Raw genomic sequence first — 20,703 nt, 5'->3', positions numbered from 1 at the left:
ATAAAAATTTCAACCAACTTGCTTATCTAATCAATGCGAAGTAAAAGAAATCAGAACTCTTTTCAGGTAAGCAGGCAAAGAAGCATGGGAATAAAACTGATTAAGATATTTGGGGGAAAAATAAACTGTGGATAGAAATACAAAAAAAAAATCTGGAGATGATTTTTCCCTTGAATCAGTCACACAATGCCTTTCCTCATTTTTAAAATATTCTTGATGTTTATTTCTCATCACTTAGACTACTAAAAAATCTCCTAATTTGTATGAAGTCCTTTACTATTCTAGTCTATCTTCTACAATGCTTGTTTCTAGGATGAAATAAAAATTTCCTTTGAGCTTTTAAAGTCCCTCACAAGCTGGGCTTAACTTATCTTTAGAGCCTTACTAGACATTACTTCCACACGCCTAGATCCAGTAGAAATGACCTTCTCTCTGTTCCTCACCCAATCTTCCATCTCCCATCTATCTGTGTGCTTCTGTACTCTCTGCCACTCAAGTTTAGCAAGAACTCTCCAAATACCTCCACCTTAGGTCAGATATAGGAAGCCTTCCCCAATTCTTAAATATCAGGGGCCTCTCTGCTCCAAAACCTTGTATGTATGTATGTATAAATGTGCTAAAGCACATTTATAATTATTCTGTGTATGTGTATATATTTACTTGCTATTTCCTCTAAGGAAATGCAAACTTCATAAGCAGAGTTTATTCCATTTTCTGTATTTCATCATCACCCCCCTCCCTCATTGAGTGGCTGGCACAACGCCTGACATGGAGAAAGTGCTTAATATATACTTGTGTAGGGATTGAATAATCTCAGATGAACAATGTTAATGAAATACTCCTCTCTCCTCTCAGAAGAAAGTTGGTCTCCAGATGTGGAATGTTCTATGCATGCACACAGCCATTCAAAATCACTACTGGTGGCTTTGTTGAAATGTTTTTACTTGTTACAAAGGAAGGTAAGAAGGTTAAGGGGGAAATCAGTTATGATGTAAAAAACAAAAGGCAATTGCAAAAACTATTTGAAGGCTTTTTTCACTGACTAGAATTCTGGTTGAATTATTTAAACATCTTACATTTATTAAAATGGAGAATAAAAAGATGAGGACTTAATTTTTCATTTCTTTCATTGTTCCCTGTCTTGGTGAAGAGCCCACAGGACTGATTTCCAATGTCTGTATATTGAAAAAAGACAGGAAAAAAGGACCTTTAAAAATAGCAAGAGTCACAGGCTAGAAAGTAGGCTTCATAAGAATGAGAATTTAGAAGGAAAACTGATTAGGGATGGGGGAGGAGGGTTAAAGGAAAGGTCTAAGTCAAAGATGACATGGAGATTTCAAGCCTCGATAACTAGAAGAAATGCAGTGCTTTTGATGGAAAAACAGAGATTGTTAGAAAAGTTACTCAAAGGTGACAAGTGTGGTTTTAGACAACCTGAATGTTCAGGAGACAGATGGAGATACAGATTGAAGCCACAGTGAGAAAACTTTGTTGGAGATAGCTCTCTGGGAGTCATCAGTACAGAGGTGACAACAGAAACTTTGAAAATGGCAAGATGGTTTGAAGAAAGCATTAGAAAGTATAAGGTTATAGTAGTTGGGTTAGTATTCAATTGCTTTCAATTTAGTTCTTTAAAAAAAGCAAATTAAAATTAGTGCTAGTCTCAATACATTTTAATGTTTCCTTTTAAAAAGTAATTTGCATTGTAGTTTTAAGACTGGCTTAATATTCTTATAAGACTTTATTACTCTAGGGTAATGAGCTAACAAGGCAGTGGGGATGTGGTAGTATTTAGGGACATAGAAGAGAGCTGGCTATCATTTAAATATGAAGTGACCTGAAGGTTCTGTAAGAGAATTCACTGAATTAATTTTGTCACTTGTTCACCAGAGTGTAGTGTGCTTACTACATATAAGGAAAAACAAGTCTATTCCTGGCTAGCAACTAGAATTGTTAAAAAATAAAATGAAATTATAGAAGACCAAGTATCTACTTCAACAGTATCTAAAGCATGAATCCCCTTTATGATATTTCCTTAAAAAGTCAATTAGCTTCTGCTTCAAGAATCTCACTAATTCATAAGGCAGCCATAAGGCAGATTTAGGGGCAATTCTAATTGTTAGGAAGTTATTCCTAATTTACTTTATTTCATTTTGATTCAGTGTGACTCAAAATAGAACAAATATCAGTTGAGCACAAAATTGATAATTTTATGGTCATTTCACTATTATCAGTTGTATTTTTTTAATCCAATATCTATCTCTCTGAAATTTTCACCCAATGGTTTCACACTTTTAGTCTAATCCCTCTTCTACATGACAGTTCTTAAAATATTTAGAGATTGACCTTGTTCTCCTAAAACTTCTTTTTTATAGATTAAATATTCCCATTTTAATTATAAGAAGACATCCTTTCAAGTCCCCTGGCCATCTTGGTTGCCCTCCTCTTGAAGTTTTCTAGGTTGTCGTTGTCTCTCCAAAAACATAAATCTCTACCTTTTGAAAGAAACATCGAATGAAACTCCCAGGAATATTATCAAAATTCAGAGTTCTCAGATCAAAGAAAACATACTGCAAGAAGCCAGAAAGAATATATATATATATATATATATATATAAGACGAGCTGGGTTGGAGAAGCCTTCTTGGGGAGTGAATTATAGCTACACAATCCCCATGTGATTCCACTGAGAGGGGAACATGTTGAAATCTCCCAGATTTACATGCCAAGTCTCCCCAGTGAATCATTTCAAATAACCAGTTTATATCTCTAAAGATCTCTTACTAGAGGTGCATATAATATTGTACTTTCTAAGGGAAAATTACAATAATTTGGGGATGAGAGGGAAAAGAATGCTGAGAAGAGGTGGAAGGAAAAGGAAGATTAGGAAAAATTATGATATTGTACCAGAATGCACAAATAGACACCTAAACAAACAAGGCAGGGGTTTAGAGGGAGGAGTTGACATTTCATCTAAACTAGTTAAAGAAAGAATAAAAGCATACACATAGATTTGGGTAAAGAAATACATCTCAACAAGAAATATGAAGGAAATGGAAGAAGGGGGTAGAAGAATGGGAAGGAGGATAGATTAAGGCCAGGATTATTCCTAAGCAAAACAAACTCTAAGAATATTTAAATATATTCACATTTCTTTCTGAGGTGGCAAATAATGAGGATTAGAGGGAATGTCCATAAATTGGGGAATTGATGAACAAATTATGGCATATAAATGTGATGGAATACTATCATACTTTAAGAATGAGGGGGTTCAAAGAAATTTGAAAAGATCTCTATGAACTGCTGCAGAGTGATGTGAACAGAACTAGGAAAACCATTTATAGTGACAATGATATGACAAAGATAAACAACTCTGAAAGATTTAGGAACTCAGTATAATGATCAACAAGGATTCCAGAAAAATAATGCTGAAATGTGTTAGCTTCTTTCTAGACAGGTGAAGGACCCACAGTGCAGAATTCAACAAATTTTTTTGTACATGCCCAATATGGAACTTGGTTTTATTGACTATATATATTTGCAATGGTTTTACTTTATTTTGTTCTTAATCAGCTACAAATTAGAATGAAATTATTAAAAGGGAGATTTTTGCTAACCAAAAAAAAGTTTGCAAAAAAAAGAAATAAAAGAGCATCATTAAGTCATCTTTATTTTCAGACTGCAGTGAAGAGACATAAGGAAAATCAGAAAGAAGCATAGAGAAGGCAGACAACTTGAAAACTACAGATTGACCTTATTACAGATTTAAAAAAGAAAAGCCAATGTACAGAATTGAGATCTACAGCTTCATGTGTTGTCCTCTAGGTTCTAATGTGTGTAGGAAATATGTGTTTTATTTGATGTTTAAATTCAAAATAAAAATAAAAATTTTTAAACTTGGGGGAAAAACTTATGAACCCCCAAATGGAACATTGACCAGGTGTGTTCTGGTGAATATAATAGTCACTCCTACTTATATATACAATTTCCTATGAAAGTCATCTAAGGATCATGTTAATTTTTTTTTTTTTTTACAACTTTGAGAGTACCAGGAACTCATGATCATGTAGTAATTTCAGGTTTAAAAGGTCTTTTCTCATAATAAACCTTGAGAAAATAATGTAAGTATTATGATCCCCATTTTGCAGATGAAGAAAAAAATAAGACTCAGAGAGGTTAATTTTCTTCCCAAAGTCAGAATTTAATTCATTTTTCTCCTGACTCTCAGTTCATTGTACTTATCACCACATCATGTTACTTTTCCCACTGCTGACTTAAGAGAAGGAATGTAATCAACTAAGCACCCTGCACCCCAGGACTCTTTTTTTAACACATATATTTCAAGAAAGTCATGTCTCTCCAAGTCTAGTTTGAGAATTTTTCTATTTCACTTTAAAAGGGAGTTTATTTTTGTATATTTACTTTGTGCTTGATTAGCTTTATCATAGATAAATTAATTTATTACTTTTTAAAAGAGGCAGAAGATGGGCAAATAAATAGAAAAAGTAAAAACTATTACCAAATGTTCTAACTGATAAGATCAGAACTATATCAAGCTGCAGATGAGATGAGGCTAGAAGAAAATTTCCATTACAATTTCTGTTTTTAGAGACTTATACAACACTGGAAAAAATACACACTGGCTTAACACACTGATTTTGGGAACAGATTTTCTTCCCCTCCTAAGCATCTGTTATCAACAGAGAAATCTTTTTTTTTTTTTAAGCCTCTTAAAAATTCAACCAATTTTTGTGTCAAGAACTGGAAGCTGGAGAGAAAACTTCAAAAGAAGTAATGTATGAAATAAATATGGATAATAGTCAAGATAAATTTGTATGTAATATCTGAATTTTCTCTGCCCTCCAATTATACTGTAATATGTTGATGATATAGTTTTACTTAACTATAGCAAACTACTCATAGGAGGCCCTCAATTTAGAGGCATATTAAATATGTGAATTAATTGATAACTTGGTAAAATGACACAGTTATCCCAACTATTCTTCTTAGACAGACATATGTTCCTGAAAATGAATCTATAATATTTCATTTTTGAAACAATGATTATAAAAATATTTTTCAAGGGGCCAGCTGGGTGGCACAGTGGATTGAGTCAGACCTAGACACAAGAGGTCCTAGGCTCAAATCTGACCTCAGACACTTCCCAGCTGTGTGCCTCTGGGCAAGTCATTTAACCCCCATTGCCTAGCCCTTACCACTCTTCTGCCTTGGAGCCAATACTGTGTATTGGCTCCAAGCAGAAGGTAAGGGTTTAAAAATATATATATATATATTTTTTTTTAACTTCCATTACAATTCATGTGTGTAATTGGCTTCTCAATGATACAATGAAAATTTGCATTAGTAGTATACATTAAAAAATAGCTGCCTAGAGTGTAATCAAATTTATAACAGAAAATTATTCAATGAAAATATACATAAAAACATGGAAAGATCTACATAAAATTATGAAGGGGGACACAAGCAGAACCAAGAGAACATGACTTCTGTATGTCCACCTCCAGAGAAAGAACTGATAAACAGAAACAAATAAGACAGTTTAATATATACACATGTCTTTTTGCCAAATGATGCCTTCTATAATGGAGAGACAAGAAGGAGACAGGGAATGACTGTATATTTAGATGTAACTAACAAGCAAATTTAGAATATTTTTTTAAAAGATTAACAAGTAATAAAAAAAGAAAATATACCTGCCCACCATATGGTATCATTAACACAGTCTACCATTATTTACTTATAAGGCCTTAAATGTACACTTTCTAATCCAAAATAAACTGCCTTGCTTCAAAGTTAATGTATCCTTTAGAATTTACCTGTTTTCAAAGGTTGAGAAATGGGGTATTTAAATCGAACCACCTTGTTCTAAGTTCTAGATAAGGTATTTCTACAGGTAGTTCATATCTTCCATCATTGAGGGAGAGGGGAAGAAATAACACTATTTCAGTAGTTTAATATATGATAAAATTTATTTATAATCACTTTGGAAATCATCACTGCCCAGGCAAGTTAGAAGTTATCATTCATATACCCAAAGTAATGAAAATTGTGAGATTTATTCATTTTAAGACTGAATATTTTTTAAATCACAAGAGTTACTATTCAGTAACAATACAAAACCCTTAAGAAGTCTCTATTTTGTACATAGTAACTAGAGCAGTACATAATTTAGATATGAAAGATACAGTCAGCCCCTATCTTAAAAAACTTGAACTTAAAGTTCTAATAATTCCATATTTAAATAAATCTGTGGTTTCATTGGCATAATTCCTTCCTAACCTGGTAGAAGTGATAACTTATGGATATCATTTTACCTTGTGAGATTGTTGTGCACACTTATTTATATTTTCGTTAAGAAAGAGTCATCCAGCATGCTATAGATGTATTATGGGGACTACTCTAACCACTTGAGATATCTAGCTTTCATCTTCCATCCTGCTCACTTGAGCAATCTGTCTTCTTTTCTGGGCACACATGTTTCATATGCAACTCATCACTGACAATATACTGTAGCCAATTAAAATTCAACATTCATTTTTGGGTCACCTATAATTTTAATTTTTCTGAGATCACAGTACTTTGTGATTCACAACAATATGGTAGCACTTAGAGAGAAACTGCTAAAAAGACTGATTTCAGCAACAACAACTAGCTTGGATCACTGAAAGAACTGTATAATTTCCTGAATATAAATCAACCTGATTTTTTCCTCCTGTTCAGTTCTGGACCTAGCTCACAGTACATCTATAATGCCAAATAAATCTGTTGTTGTTCAGTTATTCCATCATGTACTCTTCTTTGTGATACCCATGGACTTATGCATGGGGTCTTCTTGGCAAAGATACTGGAGTGATTTATCATTTCCTTCTCCACCATGACCCATTTTACAAGTGAGAAACTGAGGCAATTAGATTAAGTGACTTGCACAGGACCACACAGCTTGTAAGTGTCTGAGGCTGGATTTGTACTTAAATTTTCCTGAATCCATGGTCTGGTGTTCTTTATCCATTCTACCACCTAACTATCCCTTCTTAACATATACATACTAAAAACCTAATGAAATTGCATATTATCTGTATTCTTCATCCCAGCATGAATGGCTCAGAAGATCTCATCTCACTGGAATTACCATGGCTATAATTTTGAAGGCTGTATATAAACTCAGTTCACTCAGCAGCATCAGTGGTATAATTATAGATTAGATAAGAGAGGAGTGTACATAGCATGATTAAGGAAGACTAAGATTCAAATCCAACTTCAGATACTCTAAGAGTTGTATGGGATGCATTGTGGAAAGATGGTGAATTAAGGCAAGAAGATTCCTCATTGTTCTAATATATCCCACAAACAACCAAAATAACTCAACAAAATCAATATTAAAAGCAGCAAAAACAGACAGAAGACCAGAGTGAAGTTGAACAGCCATGGACAAGTAGGGAGGAAGGTTTTGGACTTCCCTGAGATCAATTCCACCACTGTAGGCCCTGGGGGCAGGAATGGAGCAAACAGTGGCATCCACAAGGCAGCCCTGGAGGGCAGGATTAGCAACCTCATCTCTTTTGATAAACCTGGGAGTATGCATCCCTGAAGAGACCACTAGAATCTATAGGTGGTAGGCTTTGGAAACAGCTGTGTCTGCTGCCTCTTTAGCCCACTAATCCACAGTAGGGGACTGAAGGAGTGGTACAGGCACCAGGCAGAAACTGAAATCTTGCTGCTAACAAAGGAGTAACTCTAGAGGCCTAAGGAACATAGATTATACATCTGCTCTTTCCTGGGCTGTGGCAATAAGAGAGGAGTGAGGAAAGAGCACATACTGGTGAGTATGGTTGCCTAGGGATTTGGGGCCCGCCAGCTGTGGTCACTCCCAGGAAAGTGAAATCCCTGGTTGCTGCCTTAGGGAGAGGTGGACTGCTGCTTGTAGTTGCAGTAGCAGAACTGCCATGGAGCTCTTGTGGGAGCACCTGAGGTCAATCACCAACTGGGGCTTGAGCTTGAGATGGGAAGTACATCTGACCCTGGAGTATAAAAACTGGAATAACTAAATAGGACCCTGGAAAAAACATACAAAAAAAATTCTGAAACCAGAGATAACACATGCTAGTACAATAGAAACATCAAGAGTCCAGAAAAAAAAAAAGCCAATAACTAAGTCTATTGGCATAGCCACTAAAATTAAAAACAAATAAATAATGAACATGCAAAGGAGAAAGACTCAACTATTAATAGCTGTTGGGGACAGAGAAGACCTTTGTTCAAACTCAGAGGACAATGAAATAAAAATACCTAATTCAAAAATAACCAAGAAATATAATAAATAGCCACAGGCTCAAAAAGAACTTCTGGGAGAACTTTAAAAAGACCTCAAAAACCAAATGAAAAAGGTAGAGGGAAAAAATTAGGAAAAAAAGATAAGAACAATTCAAGAAAATGAAGGCAAGATCACCCAAATGGAAAAAGAGATCCAAAAACTCATAGAAGAAAATGATCTATTACTAACTAAAATTGGACAAAGGGAAGATAAGTTTCTCAATACAACAAGAAATAATAAATCAAAATCAAAGGAATATAATAATAGAAAAGAGACAATATGAGAATAACTGGACTCCCAGAAAGTTATAATAAAAAAGAATTTAGACACCATACTCCAAAAAATCATTAAGGAATAGTACCCAGAAATTCTAGAATTGGAGGGCAAAATAGAAATTGAAAGAATCCATTGATCACTACTTTACTGAGACCCAAAGATGAAAATGCACAGGATCATCATTGCTGAGTTCTGTAACTCCAACGTTAAAGAGAAAATATTACAAACAGTAAGAAAAAAAATTTAAATACTATGGAGCTGTAGTCAAAATATCACAAGACTTAGCAGCTGTAACATTAAAAGAATATAGGGTATGGAACATAGCACTTTGTAGAGCAAAAGAACAGAACCAAGAATAACATATCCAGCAAATTTTATCATAATTATAAAATGTAAAAAAAATGAACATTTAACAAACTAAAGGAGTTTCAAATATTCCTGGGGGAAAAAAACAGAACTCACTGAAAAATACAATCTATAAGATACACACAAAGTTAATGAAAATCTAATCATAAGCAACCCAAAAGATCAAATTGTTTGATTCCTATATGAGAAAATGATATCGCTGATCCCTAGGAATGGCACCATTGCCTAGGTACAGGGGAATGTTTGGATAAAAGACTCAAAGTCAAGGTGAATGTAATAGAAAGAGCTGAAATGGTAGTAAAATAGACCATAGGTAAAATAGGTAGGATGGAATGGCTTTCTCATATGGAGGAAAAATGAGTGGTGGGACTGCCATGGAGAAAGGAAGATGGGGTGGAGAACCCTTCTTTTATCATACCTGGGATAAAGAGAGCACTATGCACAATTAGAAGGGTAAAAATTTTCTTAATGTACAGAGAAGCAGAAGGGAAGAGGGAGGATGGAGGGAATGGGAATCCCCTTTGGGGACCAAAGGAATAATAGGAGGGCATGGTTGGGGGGATAAGGAAGGAGTTTTTGGAAAGGTGGGTAGAATGAGAACAAAAAAGTAAAGGGAAAAGGATGACAGGGGCCTTTGGAAAGGTACGCCAATTTTAAACTAGTAAGGGCAAGGGAAGAGGATAAAGGAGCACTTATGAAAAGGAGTATGAATTGGAGAGGTAATGATCAAAGGAAACTGGGCATCTGAGGAAGGATGTGGTAGAAAGAAAGGAAGAGGGAGAAAGACAGTGAGGAGGAACAGAGTAGATGGAAATGCACAGCTAGTAACTATGACATTAAGTTAAATAGGCCAAATTCACCCACAGAAGATAATGGATAGTAGAAAGGATCAAAACCAAGGCCATGACAATGTATTGTTTGTAAGAAACATATTGATGAGAGACACATATAGAGTGAAGGTGAGGGGCTAGAACAGAATTTACTATGCCTCAGCAGATCCAGAGAAGGCAGGAGTAGTTGTCACAATCTTTAAGAGTCTGGGGAAAAATGGATATAACTGGAAGGAATGAAGAAGATAACTATATTATGTTTGGGGTACAATGGATAATGAAGCATTATCAATACTGGATTTGTATGGACCAAATTTCATAGCATCCATATTTTTAAAGGAAAAACTAAATGAGTTACAGATAGAAACAGATAAAAAATAGGGGGGATGTTAATTTCCCTCTCAGAACTAGATAAATCTAACTAAAAAGTAAATAAGACAGAGGTAAAGGAGATGAATAGAACCTTAGAAAAGTTAAATACCTGAAGAGCCCACACAAATCTGTAGGAGACTAGTAAAAGACTTAAATCTGAGTATACACATAATCCAAACATATCTGGTAGGACAACAATGGCTTAGAAATCATAAATATTCTGCAAAAATCTTACTTTAGCATTCATCATACAGGTAATCCTGCACTCTTGAGGGTTCTGGCATTGGAATAAATGTTCCACTGGATATGACCAAGCTGAAAATACTTGGTTTGGGGGAGAGGATGGTCCTAGCAATAGATTGTGTCTGGTGCCAAAGTACCAATCTAGCTAAATATGTTTTGGTAATGTATGTTAACTTAGAACCAGATGGGTTAAGTTGAGCAAATTAAATGCTGAGAGGAACATGGAGAAACAGGCCTAGTGTTATATTGCTAGGGCACCTGTGAATTGTTTTTAGAAAACAAGATGGAACTATACATTAAGACTTGTAAAGATGTGCATTCTCATTTACCTAGAGATCCCATTACTAGGATTAGGCCCTATGGGCATTAGAGAGGGTAAAAAGCTATGTATGTATGAAAATATCCATGGAAGCTTTGTAATGAGAAAATAACTCAAAATAAAAATGCAATGAATGGGGAAAATGGCTGAATAGATTATGATATTGGAATGAAACAGATTATATTATCAGAAATAACAAATATTATCAAGAAAATAAGGAAAATATATGAAGAGAAGAAAAGAGAACAAGAATAGTGCATACTATTATTACATTTAAAAATGGGTCACAAAATCAAGGAAAAAGAATATAAAAATAAAACAAATCCAAAGGGAACTAAAAAATAGTGGATTAGCATACATATGCAATTTACATATTTTTAAAAATTATAAATAATCTGGAGTTTATGGTTTAGCAATTAATTTTTTTGCATTTGTTTAAATTTTTGTTGAATGTGCTCGCTAAGTATATAATTTAAAAATGAAAAAGAAAAAAAGTTTTGTGACCTTGGTAGTCACTTTTCTGACTCAAAAGGGTAAATTTGGTGGCCTCTACAATCCCTTCAAATTTCAAATCTGTTATCTTATGGGAACCCTCAACCCCCTGAAATGTACGGTTTACAGCAATAATTTTATCTTGATCTTTAGACACATAATTTACCCCCGACTATTTCTAGAATTGTCATCAATTTCAAAAGTCTAAAATCTAAAGTTAATTTTGTAGCAATTTAACTATATAAATAAATATCACTTTTCTGGAGAAGTGGAGAAAAAAGGGGGGTATCTACTAAAAATGAAAATGGGAAAAGTTAGATTAAAGGAAAAAAATATTTCTATGGGGAGGAACTGAAAACTAATAATTGGGAAGTGATAAAAATGGAAGAGTAGAACCCAAGAGAAAGAAGATTCTTATATTAATGAGGAAAAATTAAGGAAAAAAGAATGGTAGAATTTATAAGATGTAAAAAGAGGTAGAATTTTTTTATAGGCAAAGAAGGACATAAATGAGCCAGTGAACATATTTTTGCAGGTGGTTGATATAGTCATGTTCTTCATTAGGCTATAAAATAGCATGCATCATTACTGTGCATAATCAGAAGTCAATGAGGGGGATCACAGAAGGCCAATAGAAGAGGGAGTACTTGCAAATGAGGGGTAACAGGGATTAGGATTTCATTAAGTTCTCATAATTGTAAAGGCCCTTAAGCAGGATGAATTGCTTAGAGAAGTTGTAGAATTCAGTGGGGATCTTTATAAATAATATGGAGCATGTTTCACCTTTACGGGGTAATTTAAGAAAAAAGGAATTGGCCTAAAAGAAAAGTATCTAGGATTCTTATATTATCAACAAACAATAGATATTTACATAATGACTTAAGATTTTCACAATGTTTGACATAACGGGATCCTCAGTGTCTTTGCATGCTGTGTATTGCTAGGAAGAGGAAGGGAACGCTCACCATTAAAGAACTCTGCTAGTGTCATACAACTAGTGTCAGTCAGGAGCTGAATCAGCTCTCTCCTTATTCTAAAACCAGCAGCAATCTTGCCAGTGCACCATACTGATACCAAGAATAATTCAAAATGATACAGTGCTTGATGGATTGTAAAGCATTTTCCTCCTAACAACCCTGTGAGGAAAGTAGTACAAATATTAATTCATCCATTTTTACACATAGTGCTCACCAAGGTGAGCCTCCATAATATGTGTTGATGCTAAAATTCAACCTTAGTGGACCACTATTCCATGCTGCTGCCTCCTGAAAATAATGGAATCCAATAATATTAAGCACAGACAATCTTCTGGGGGAAAAAACCCCAAGGAATAAAACCTTAGGTTAGGCGTAATTCAATTCCTTCTTCAGGAACTCTACTGAACACAACTGTGCAAGGCATTTTGCTATGCCCTGTTCAAATCCCTCAAATAAGTTTTTTTAATCCTTTTGAATTTATATTATCATAGTAAAACTTTCAACAGCCACACAGAAGACTTGGAGTTGATTCCATTGGGCAGAGAAATCACACCCAAAGCTAGGGCACCAAGTTTTATTTATTTATTTGCACATAGGGGCGAAGTTTTGAATATAATTAACCTTCTTAATGTCTCCCACAAAAATCAACCCCTGTCACTGAGTAGAGGCAGATTCTAATGATGTTAAATCACGTTACAAGACCATTTTTAAAGGTATACATACACAAGTCTAAATATTGACTATTTTTTAAAAGTACATCATCAGTGAAAATAGGAAAGAAATTTACCATAAATACTTCTGCTTTACTAGATAATATATTTCAGATTTGTCAAATAAGGATGAAAATCTCTTGGGAAGATAGTACCCAAAGTTAGGGAGATTTGCTAAATGATTATTTCTTATATCATCACAATTAGAAAAGGAATTATTTTTAAATATGGTTGGAGTAATGGAATGAATAGCTTGATTTGTTTATGATGCTATTTCAAACTAATTTTGGCATCATTATTCCCAGCAACAAATGAAATAAAAAATTTCAATGGTAAGATATTACTTAAAGATTACATTTACCAATTACAGTAACGCATACTTATAGCATGAAGTCTGAAAACACCACTACTGGACATTTTCTAGAGTTTTTGATCCACATTCAACTTTAAGTAATTTGATTCTTTTAGGATTTTCAGAAATGGGGATCATAGTATCAGAGGTTGAGAATCAGAAGGACCCCACCTTATTTTACAAAGGAAGAAACTGAGGCCCATGAAGGTTAAGCGACCGGCCCAAGATCAAACATGTAGTAACTGAGGAGAAAATTGAGGGGAGTCAGTATGATCCAGTATAAATTAAGCTTGGCTCTGGTTTCAAAATTCCTGGTGTGATTTGGACAAGTCACTCAACTCCTATATATTATGGACTCAGTTTGCTCATCTGTAAAATGAAGGAGTTGGACTCATTGGCCTCTATCATTCCAGCTCTAAATCTATGCCTGACTTGACTATAAAGCCAGTGAACTTTCCACACTGACTCCATACAACCAATATAACATCTGACTAAGGCTTGAAAGACTGACATGCTCCTGGTTGCTTCATGATATCTTATCTTGACTAGTAGTAATTTAATGTTCAGTGTCTTTATCTAGCCAACTAACCTGTCTCCTGATAGTGAGTGGGACCTCCACTGAGAATTTGTAGTACCACTCAGGAGTTAAGATTTTCTAGGCATTAAATTGAAATATGAAAATCTTTCTGTGAGAAATGCAAACAGCAGCAGCCGGAGAAGAAACAGACATCACAGAAGAACCATTTCAGTCATTCCTCTAGTCTAACTGATCTGATGGGGTGGGGAGATAGTAGGACCTAGAAGAAGCATTCCTATCAACAACTGGTCCCTGGAGGGATATTTGTTTGATTCCAAATGAACTATTTGATTTGGCAGATGACTCTTTGAACACTTTCTGATAAATGAAGGCTTAAAAGCAGTTTGTTTTTTCACCAAATCACTTAATGAGCAAAACAAAAGGCTGCTTGGTGTGATTCTTTTTTTTTTGCCAGTGTACACACCCCAGGTGTGCATGTGTTGGCTGAAGAGCAGGAACTCTGTTAATGGGAAAGAACACACTGAAGGCTTTGGACCGTGGGCACTTGGGTGGGTGTTAGTAAATAGCATTTTAATAACTAGAAAACAAAAATTATCTGCTGGCATCTTGGAGTTTGTTGATTGAGTCACTACAATACCTTTGGTTATTTTGCCTTTTGCCAGTTAAGTCTATTACTACAGAACCATGGAAAACTTCAGGATGGGAAGGGGTTCCACCTTCTCATTTCACCGATAAGGAAACAGGTCCTCGCAGGTTAAATGAAGATGGTATTATGGGAAAATATTTCATTTGGATCTTTGTTTTGCTACTTGCTCTCTGTATGACTTGGAGGATGTCATTAATTTCTCCAAGCCCCAGTTTTCTTATATAGCAAAATGAGTTTACCTTAGATGATCTCCATGAACCCTAATACCTCTAAATTCTATGATCCACTTACCCCAAAACATATGACTCATTGGCAATAAGACCAAGACTCATAGCTTTCTGAGTCCTAGACCAACAAGAAGAAAAAAGGACAAAAAATATAATTTTACTTATAATTTTCTATATTAAAACCAAGTTCTCAGGCTGTTTTGTTTAAAAAGCCTATTTAATTTGCAAAAAGGTTTCTTTTTTACTGTCCCAAAATCACAATAAAAAACAGGAGATAATTTTTTTCTAAGTCATTACTTTGAAGTTCACATAGGATCATGGTATCATAGAATCTAGAGGGGGGAAAGGGAGAACCTCTGAGGCCATCTATATTTTCTCATTGTATAAATGAGGAAACTGACGTCATTAGGTCAAATGACTTGCCAAAAGGCATACAGGTACTATGAGTCAGAGGAAATTCTGAATCCAAGTCCTTACTCCAGAGATACTTCTTCATTCATTGAACCATGAATCTGAAACCTTTAGTCCTGAATGTAATATAAAAGAAATGAAAGAGATATGCTCACATATAAATACCTAAGATTTTATGAACCTTTAAAAATTCTTGGCCTTTAAAAAAATAATAATCCCTTACCTTCTGTCTTAGTAGCAATTCTAAAACAGAAGAATGGAAAGAGCTAGGCAATTGAGGCTAAATGACTAGTCCAGATTTGTACAGTGAAGAAGTGTTTGAGACCAAATTTGAACCTGGATCCTCCTAACTCTAGGTCTGACTGTTCACTATCTACCTGGGTCCCCCTTCTCCCTTTTTTTTTTTTTAAAGCATGGGCTTAACTTCCTCTTCAATGGGGCACTGGTATACGGCCAAGATAAGTATCTAACCTTAGGTTCTTAAAAAGTTGTTTGTTAAATGTTAAATGCCCAAAATATATCCAAAGGGCTTCTTTTCTTTTGGGCACAGAAAAAAAAATTAATGAAAGATTTGATTTTGATCAATCTACAAATGCATTTCACCTTTGGCTTGGATATTTTACAGAGACTCATAAACACTAAGCCAGAAATTTTTTTTTTCCTGGAATTAACAGCAGGACCTGAGAAGGGGGAAGTGAGGATATCATAGCTATACCCTTTTAAGCAGACTTAAAATTATAATTTTGTAGCAAAAGCATTTTCTATATCATGGTTTTCAGTGGCATCTGGACTTTATTTTCACTTGTAAAGGAATCTAAGGCACTAATTTTCCCAACTCTGAGCTAATTTTCATTTGTGAAAGAATAATTATCTGAGGGCAAAGATGGATTATTCTTGCCAAAATATGACCTACCAGAAATTGATTTCCAGGGGCAAACAAGGAAGAATTTAAACTCCTCATTGTGGAGGCATTTAGCCACTCCTAAAATTTTACAGCAATAATGATACATTGTATTGACATAAGGCTTTGTTCCAAAATGCTCAAAGCACTTTCCAGCCATTTAATTAGGTGAGATAGTATATTAAGAGTAAATTTGGCATCCATAAGACTTGTACAAACTATAATGTCAGCTCAACCACTGACCAATACAAGAAATGCCTTTGTTTTCTTACCTATGACTGGAAGATAAAATCAAATCTCCATCTGTTTCACAAAAATGTTTTTGAAAATAAATGGTGGTCATATATTTTGTTGTTCAGTCATTTTTGAGTCACATGAGACTCTTTGTGACCCGATTTGGGGTTTTCTTGGCGAACATATTGGAGTAGCTTGCCACTTCCTCCTCCAATTCATGTGACAGATAAGAAAAGTGAAGCAAACAAGGTTAAGTGACTTGCCTAGGGTCACACAGCTAATCTAAGCCAAATCTGAAAACAGGAAGATTGAGTTTTCCTTGCTCCAGGCTGAGTACTCTATACACTGTGCCACTTAACTACGCTATCATTCTATGAGCAGCTCTTAAAATACTTAGAAATTCTCTTTATTTACTCAAGTTCTTTTCAAATGTCTCACTAGGGCTTAGAGGTGACCCTGGGTTCTTTAAAGTTAAGTCAGTAAAGAGTAAGCTCTGATTAAGTCCTATCCAATTCAGAAGGTTTCAAGTACAGGCTCATGGACCATCTTGGCTATACTGGGAATGGCTTATCTTTTAATTAGTGATTAATTGGAGATCCATACACCTTTCCAAAGATCATCCACTAAACTGTAGAGGGGTTGCAATCTGCAATGGTGGAGGAAATATAGCTGAGGATAAAATAATGGATGACTTGTGTTGTCTTCATGTGATTATCAGAATTTTGTATTTCTCAGTTAGCTGTACAGTGACTGATTGACCAGAAGAAGGATGTCAAACACATAGTCCATTGCTCAGATCTAGCCAAAGTCAGGTTACCATTAAGATAACAAAACATAAAAAACTAAGACAAAAACCAGCTCTGCTGCCTCATGAAAAATGGCTTTCTTTCATTCAATGGCTAGAAATTCTAAGAACACTCAAGAATTTTTCTAAGAAGAAATTTGATCCACTGGGAAATCTGAGTTTGACACCCATGGATTAAACTATCATTAAAAAAAAGTCTTAAAAAAGAGAATGGATGAAATTTTTAAAAAATGATTAAATTTAGTTCCTGAAGGATTTAAAATTTTGTCTTTATAAAACTGAGGGAGAATAGGATAACAAGATAAGAAAAATCTTTAGTACTTGTTTCCCTTCCATATAGAGAGGAAACTGGGGAAGAAAAGATCATGGGATATTAGAACTAGAGATCTAATCTAAACCTCTCTTTTTAAAGATAGGGAAACTGAAGTACTCAATAATTAGAGAAATATGTTCAGTCACATAGGTGATGAGTGGCAGAGCTAGATACACTGGGTTTCCTGACTCCCAGGCATATTTTATAGTATGTTAATGTGCCTGTAATCCTCCCAAGAAAAGTAAGTAGCTTGATAGAGAAGCTATCCACATATTCCCAGAAGCCCATAACTATAAGGTAGGATTAAAATTCTACTTTCAGATTTTATGCCTCTAAGGTAGATTCTGATTATTTAATTTCATTCCTTAAATATTAGCTTTAGATATATTTATTCTAGGTTTTTTAGACACTGATTTCATTATTAGAGGAGAAAATAAGGTAATTGGATATAGCTATTCTTATTTGGTTATTGAAGAAGCTAACATATATATATATATATATACACATGCATTATGAAAATTAATGTATAATAGAAGAAATTATGTCATTTCTAAAGGAGGAAGGATAGTGCAGCTTGGAATGTGGCTTGGAATTTGGGGAAGCTGCAATACTTTTATGAAATGGATGTGTGGTAGCTTTTGGCCTTTCCTCTCCTCCTCTCCTTATTAAACTTCTGGAAAGAATAACCTTCATTCTTTACCTTCATTTGCTCACCAACCAGTAACTCCTCAGCCTTCTGCAATTTCACTCTCACACTCAAGAGTAAAATGCTCTCTTTTTGGTCATTAATGACTCCTTGATTTCCAAAGTCTTCAACTTCCAACTTTCTGTGGCATTTTACCAGCATTTCCTTCTCTTATCTAATGGCTTCTGGGACAGTGAAAACTCGTGGTTTCCTAAGGATATGAACTCTCAGACCTTGCATTTAAGTTATCTCCCAAATTGACTACCAATCTTTCCACTCTTACAAAGGAATAAAAATCTACTTCATACAACATTTCAACCAAACTGAACTATTGTTTCTGTGATTCTCCTTGTCCTTTCCCAGCCTTCTGAAATCACACAGCTGCAAATATCATCTTAAAAACTAGAAATCCACTTCTTCCCCATGAACATTTCAGGTAAGAACTCTTCCATGAAGCTTTACTTCACCTATTCTCTGGAAAGGATCAACTCTTTTATAGCTTTGTCTGAACCTATCAGACATTAGACAGGATTTACTTTGGAGCATACTTAATTAAGGAGCAGCTGGGTGGCACAGGGCATGGAGCCAGGAAGACTCAACTTTCTGAGTTCAAATCCAACATCAGACACTTACTAGCTGCATGACCCTGAGCAAGTCACTTAATTCTGTAAGGAAATAGCAAACCACTCCAGTATCTCTGACAAGAAAACTCTAAGAGGGGTCACAAAAAGTCGGATACAACCTAAAAAAAAATTGAGTGAACAATGCTTATTTAAGCAACATTACAGTGAATAAATGTCTTAGCTTCTTTAATCTTATGTCCATCCATCACCTTGCATATAGTAGATAATAAATTAATATCTATCGAGTTGAAATCAAAACAATGGATGTGACATGGGATACTGGTAAGACCCAGAGAGGCTAGTTTTGTCATGTCCTAGCTGACCATTTTAACATTATCAGTAGAAGATAGCTTCTCTAATTGAGTTAATTACAGGAAGAGAGGACTAGATGACCATCATTATGTCGCCCTACACTCTTTAAATCATTTGAACCATGTTAGATGTTTCTGTGTGTTTAATTACATTACTTTATCATTAAATTTTTTAAGTTGCTGAGTGACTTAACAGTGAGGAAAACTACTAAGAACTAGATGAGTACTATGACAGTAAGGCAGTGTGGTTATATATAGTCACCATTTTTCTATTTTTCACAGGCTCTTTCCTTCTTTTTTTCTCCACCAATCTTCTGCATTTCTGAGCTTCAGCTTAAGACTTCCCACCATGTAACAGGATCATAGCCACATCTCTGTTATAGCTCTCACTGACCAATCTGCTAGCCACTGTCTACTTTCTTGTACACAGAGCTGTTCTTGCTACCATTTTTCTAGGGATTAAAGTTAAATGTGCGGGCCAAAGTGTCACAAAGCATACTTAACATTTCCTAGGAATAGACACAAATCCCATTTATTTAGCTTCTTGCTTAACAGAACTGGAGGGAAATTTTGAATAGGATCAACAGTGAACCGAGCTCAGTGTTTGCCGGATTTTTTTGGTGACTGTTCTCATGGTAAACTTAATGCTGCTAATTTCAAAGTTTTGTTTTGTTTTTGTTTTTTGCATTCAGAAGGTGGAGCATATATATATAGATATGTGTGTATTTATATATACATACATATATACTGCTTCATGGCTACCTAGATAGGGAAGGATCTCCTGACACAAGGCTTTGCAAGAAGTCTATCAATAGATGTCAATGTAGTAGCTGCCAAAGGGGGATTGAGAAGTGGAGAAAGAGCAAAAGTTTTTGTAATATCCACGAATTTGTTTTGCAATTCTAGATCTATACCGGTTTAATGTTATTTCTGTGAGTTTCTCAGAGGTTGCTCAGCTGTGGTGGGTCATACACAATAGATCAAACCTGACAGGCTAAGTATGTGGTAGGTGACTAAGACCATGTCTAGCTGCCTGTAAATAGGAAATCAGATGAGAAACAAGCAAATTTGTGTTTGCTATACTGTCAGATAAAGATCTCAGCTTTGTCCAGGACCCATCAGTATGTTTTTCAGTCTTCTCAAACCTGATAGGATTATACACAAGTCAGGACACTTCCATTCTCCACCCAGAAATAATTGTCTTAATAGCTTTGTTCAGGTAATATTTGGCATTTGGTCAAATGCCTATATGACAAATGAAATAGTGGTTTAGGTGACTAGTAAAGTCTTTTCTTTATCATTAGAAAGAACAGCACAAACAAAATAACATACAAATTTATGCACATTAAGTTAGAGAAGTTAAGACTTGCCTATATGCAAAGACAAATTCTAAGAAGGGCAAATGATTAAAGTCTATAAAAATTATAAAGGGTATGAATAGACTGAATAAGAATTTATTCTTCCTAGAAAACTGGGAACTTCTTGGGAAATTTTAAAATTTAAATAATATAGTTTTAGGAAAAACAAAATGAAGCATTTAGTTTATACTGAAGTAGAACTTTATGAAAAATGTTATTCTTTATACCTCCCCCAAATATAAAAGAAAATGTTAACTTAAGAGGTGGTTCAGGAGAAAAATATGAAGACGTATCAGAAGAATAAGAAAATTCATGAGTACCGAATTATAAAGATCTATAATATTGAGAATTTCTTTAATAGTTCTTTAAGCCCAATCAATTTAT

General features: G+C 34.8%; 1 protein-coding gene and 1 long non-coding RNA gene across 3 annotated transcripts in view; one reads left to right on the top strand and one right to left on the bottom strand.

Annotated features, from left to right (window-relative positions):
• Nucleotides 1–4,309, top strand: part of LOC103094610 (uncharacterized) — a 120,214-nt gene extending 115,905 nt beyond the window's left edge. The window contains exons 7-8 of one of the 2 annotated variants that reach the window (XR_008917792.1): nucleotides 856–959; nucleotides 3,677–4,309. This is a non-coding gene — a long non-coding RNA (uncharacterized LOC103094610). The remainder of the gene's footprint in view (nucleotides 1–855; nucleotides 960–3,676) is intronic. The other variant, XR_008917793.1, reaches the window with a different exon arrangement.
• Nucleotides 1–20,703, bottom strand: part of ANKH (ANKH inorganic pyrophosphate transport regulator) — a 211,119-nt gene that overhangs the window by 159,471 nt on the left and 30,945 nt on the right. The gene's annotated exons all lie outside the window — the stretch shown is intronic.

The sequence above is a fragment of the Monodelphis domestica genome, chromosome 3, assembly GCF_027887165.1.
Source record: "Monodelphis domestica isolate mMonDom1 chromosome 3, mMonDom1.pri, whole genome shotgun sequence".
Lineage (NCBI taxonomy): Eukaryota > Metazoa > Chordata > Mammalia > Didelphimorphia > Didelphidae > Monodelphis > Monodelphis domestica.
The sequence above is the reverse complement of the archived record's forward strand: the minus strand, read 5'-3'. Positions and strand labels throughout refer to the sequence as shown.